Source organism: Corvus brachyrhynchos, unplaced genomic scaffold (assembly GCF_000691975.1).
Source record: "Corvus brachyrhynchos isolate BGI_N302 unplaced genomic scaffold, ASM69197v1 scaffold158, whole genome shotgun sequence".
Lineage (NCBI taxonomy): Eukaryota > Metazoa > Chordata > Aves > Passeriformes > Corvidae > Corvus > Corvus brachyrhynchos.
In genome coordinates, this window is record NW_008239756.1 from 1,207,857 (window position 1) to 1,212,621 (window position 4,765).

At 47.7% G+C, this 4,765-nt stretch overlaps 1 long non-coding RNA gene across 5 annotated transcripts in view; it reads left to right on the top strand.

The window, feature by feature from the left end:
- Window positions 1-37: 37 nt before the first annotated feature.
- LOC108448694 overlaps window positions 38-4,765 on the top strand; it is a 26,420-nt gene continuing 21,692 nt past the window's right edge. For all 5 annotated transcript variants that reach the window (XR_001864663.1, XR_001864666.1, XR_001864664.1 and 2 more), the window contains exons 1-2: window positions 38-260; window positions 2,328-2,452. This is a non-coding gene — a long non-coding RNA (uncharacterized LOC108448694). The remainder of the gene's footprint in view (window positions 261-2,327; window positions 2,453-4,765) is intronic.

A 4,765-nucleotide genomic window follows, 5' to 3' on the forward strand; every position in this document is an offset into this window, starting at 1 on the left:
ACAGGAATGAAGACATATTTATATCTGCTTTCTTTTACAGTCTAAAAATACACTGCAATTCTGAATGGATGCGTTTTTAGGCAGATGGATGAATTTTTAGGGAGCTGCATTTAGAAATACCTCCAGTCCCGTATTTTGTTGTTGTTTTTGGAAAGCAGGGAAGGAGATCAGTCTTGGGGTCCTGTCAGGAGCCTTCAGATGTCCTCTCTCTTTAATGCTCCATCACACTCTCTCTCTCTGTGCTTTCATCCTTAAATACGGTATGTGTCCAGGCTTTATTAATTTATAAAATAGCTGATGGTGCTGGGGAATGAATAGGGCTAGGAAATATCTGACATGGCAATTAGGACTGCTATCACAGTGAGGCCTGATTTTTGCTGGAAGGCAATTTGCTGTAAACCACCAAGGTTAATTGATTGCAGGGGGGGCATGGGGGAGGGGGGAAAGGAAAGAAAAGAAAACCCCCTCACAAATTATTTGGGCAAAAATTCTCTTCTTGCCATGGTGTAAATCTGGAGCAGATCCTCTGATGTTTGCATGGTTATCTGTTGTATATGACAAGGCCCTTCCAAGCACGCTGAGGATGGTATTGCAGGCAAAGGTGTGTGTTGCAGACCAGCAGTTTCCTCAAAATACAGCCTCTCTTTATTGCTGCACACTCTAATTCCAGAGGCGCATCACAGGATCAGTGGTGTTTCTCTCCATTGGAAGGGAGATGGCACAGCCCAAGGGGCACTGGGCTGCCTGAAGGTGCCACATGGTTTTCAGTCCAGTTGTGTCAGGATGATGAAAAATCATCTCCATGTTTTTTCCTCTTGTTTTTTGGCATTTTGCTTTTCTCCCTGCTCCTCTGAGTTGTGCTATTCAGTCCTTTGATGTCGCTGCACTTAAGTGAAGGGTTGGGTCAATGCAAACAGGGCTGAAAAAGCTGAGAGTGATCTCAAGGGTGGAAAGAGGTTTAGTCTGGGGGAGCAAGGACTCTCTTCCTGGGCTGGTAAGGGATAAACTGCTGGTTGGCAGAATCGAGCAGGAGACGTGATGCCCAGGCTCTCTCTCTGCTGTCACATGTGACCGCACACCCTTGGGAAAACCCACCTGCTCTCAAAGAGCACAGACCTCCCACAGACACATTTTGCAGCAATATCAAAGGCATTTGACCATGGACCTCAGAAAGTGCTGGGAAAATGGGCAAGGTCACAGTCCTGGTACAGTATCCCCAGGCTGCTGGACCCCAGGAAGGCAGCAGACACCCTGGCCCCAGAGCAGGGTGGTGGATGTTACTCCATCCCATCTCGCCTTTGCCTGCCAGCAGCTTTAAAACATGGCAGTGGAGAGTGACTTCTATAATGCTCCACAGTGACAAACAGCAGCGGGAGAGGCACTGGCAGAGGGTCACAAGTGTTTCCAGCTCCTTTCCCCATCTCTACTCAGTGATCCCAGGCAGAGGTGTGACACCACCTGCTAACACACTGCTCAAGATGACTGATCCAAGTAGAAGTGACAGCTCTTGGCAACAACACATCACAAGCCTTAAAATTCAACCCAGGTCCTCCAAAATGTTCAGCTGAGTGTTAGAAAGGGGAATTCTCGCTGCTGCCCCTCTCTTCTCATCCTCAACGCAATGATGGAGGAGGATGGACCACAAAACCCTCTGAATTCTCTTGCTCTAGTAGGGAACATGGCCATGGCTGTGGAGTTGGGAAGAAGGTCTGTGTAACACAGCAGGCTCCGGAGGCAGCTTTGGGCTGTTCCTCCGAAAGAGCCTATGTCATAGCCTAGATGTGGTGCATAAACCCATCTCTTCCTCCCCATCTCCAGAGCAATGGGAGACACCCAGGTAATCACAGGCATTGGGTTCATGCTGTGTGCCAGGAGGGACACAGGTACATTTTAGGACCAGGTGTATTTATCTTCCTCCCAGCCCAGCAGCACGAGCTCTGAGTGAGGTTATGGGGATGTGGAGAAGGATGGGATGTGCAAGTGAGGGTGGAAGCATGTCCCTGACCATGCATGAGGAGCCAGAACATGTGTGGGAGGTGGAATGTGGAGAGGAAGCAGGTGAGTGGAGGGCCGGGTGAGTGTGTGAGTGTTGTGTCTGCATAAGGGCTTCCAATGGCCCCATTAGAAAGAACACAGAGCACTGGAACCCCAGTTGCTTTCTTCCTCTCAGACAGCATTTAAATGCCAACACACTAACAAATATGATGCATTATTTAAAAGCCACTGTACTTGACCCTACAAAGAGCTTTTCTACCACCTGAATGTCAAGGAGAAAGAAGTTGCTGTTTCACTGATGACTAATGCATCAACCTCCTTCTCATTTACAGTGTGACCAAGGTGAGAGGCAAAGAGCTGCTGAGAGTGGGTGTGGGTGCATGAGGGGACAGGTACGAGACCATCACAGTCACCCCACTGCAGCAACCCAGGGAGCTGACGCTCAGGACTGGGGAAGGTAAGTGAGGGGAAGATCAGTCCCCAGGAAAGGAGTACAAGTTTAGGAGCGGTAGCTCTTAGAGGAAGATGTTCAGAGCTGTTGAGGCAAGTCTGTTGTTTGGGCTTGGTGGTTCTTAGTGCTGGCACTGACTCACCAGTTAGGCCGATGTGTCTGCCCATCCCTCAGAGCAAGCAGGCCACAATCCATGGTTGCAGTGCCCAGTGAGGCTGGACACATGCTGGGGCTGGGGCTGGAGCTGGCGTGGGAAGAGGTGTTGGGCCATTTGGTCCTCACTGTCTGGAGGTGCTCCTCAGCAATATTTCACCTGCTGCCTCTCTTCCTTTTCTTGGGGCAAAGCAGGTTTGGCCTTGGGTTTTATACTGCTTGTTTACCAAGCCGCAAACCCTTCTTTCTTGCTGATCGATGCTAGAAAATAAAACGTTTCCAACCTCCTGTCCTGTTCTCTGGCTTCAGAAGAGACTTGTCCATGCTCAGAAACTTTCAGTGAAACTCCTTACAAGGCTGTGAGTCATTATCTGCAAGTCACTGTTGGAACAAGGTTGTGAGCAGTAGCAAAAGTCAGAAACTCAGATCTCTCTGTAAGCAAAAATCCTCGATCACTTTATAAGCAACCAGTGGTATATGTCTGTATCTAGTAAATGTTGTTTCGAAGATGAGAAAAGGTCACCAGTTAAAGTGGTGGCATTTCACCCCTTATGACCTCACTAGACGTTTTTCCCAATTAATCACCAGTTTTATTTATTTGACAATGAGACTGACTTTTTTCCCCCATGGCTGCACAAAACATGAACCAAAGCACTCTTTGCAGGATGAGATGTGTCACATAAAGAGGAGAAGTGTTTAGTGCTGAGATGCTTTTCATATTCAAAACACATGAAAGGTGGCACATAGTAAAAGTGAGAATTAAGCTGCTGGGTGTGTTGGTGATGTGAGAGCATCGGTAACTGATTGACCCAGACCACATTCTGCTTCAAGACTACTTAAACTCTTTCTTGGGCCCAATTTGTTCTGCTAATTCTGTCTTGCCGTCTTTAATGCTGCCAGATCAAAGGGTCAGTGCAAACAGGGTAGAGAGGAACAGGATCAAGCAGGTCAACTGGGAGATCCAGAATCACTGTGAAAAACAGAGTTTTACTGGGCAGGGCCATTAAGTCAGGTACTGGGAGGTTATGATCACAGCCAGTTTTGGATAGCAGCTATAAAGCTGCATTAAGGAGACCGGCTGTGGTTTGGGAAGCTGTGCTTCCAGCCCTGCTGAAAGCCATGGAGTCCTCTGAGATGGTCAGTGGGTGCTCCTGCCATTCTGGGTGGGACATGAGTCTGGCACTGAGCAGATGGCTTGGGCATCCCCAGACCTGTCACACAGCTGGGGGAGACCCCACATCACGTCCAGGCATCTTGGGGCGCTCACAGGAGCAGAACATCACCAGCTCGCTGTCCTGGGTAATGTGAGTGGAATTTTTCAAGACTTGGTTGTTAGAAAGAATCATAGAATCACAGGCTGGTTTGTGTTTGAAGGGATCTTAAAGCTTATCTTTTTCCGAGCCCCCTGCCATAGGCAGGGACACCTTCCACTAGACCAGGTAGCTTACTGCCCCAAATAATTGGAGCTGTCTTGGGTACAGGCTGTGTGTCTTTTTCTTATCCTTCACTCCACGGTGACTCTTGAAAGCCCTGGGTGAGGCACCGACAATAGTCAGCAGCACATGATGAGGAGAAGACTGCGGGTTGTTCTCTTCCACTCGTGGGCAGTTTGGAAATACCTCTTGGGCAGGGTCATGCTTTTAGCACCTGCAAAGAGAGACATATTTGTGCTTCCCTCTTTTATTTATACTGTGGAAGGATGAAAAAGTCACAGCTATAGTATTTGCAAGTGCCATAAATACTGTATTTCATCTCTCCTACACTGGTAATGATGCTGTGTCCTGGTTCCCTGCTGCTGCCACTCCAGGCAAGGCTATCAGGTGACACGTGGACGAAAAGTTACCTAAACCTAGCAAGAATGGACTCAGGTTTGGAGTGCGGTAATCAAAAAGTGAAATTTCCCAAGCACTTTTGGAGTAGCTGCAATGTTTTTGGCTTGTATTTAGGCACCTAACCCAGTGAAACTTACAGCAAACCTTAGTCTCCTTGCAAGAGTCTTTAAAACTTGTTCTCAGAATCCAACATGGATTATAAATCATTAGAACAGATGAGGAGAGATCCAGAATGGATGAGGCATCAGTAAAATAGATTAGTTAGAATATAGAACGGATCTAAAAGCATGAACAGCTAGGGAGATTATTAGTTGAAGAAGATGAGATTAGATAG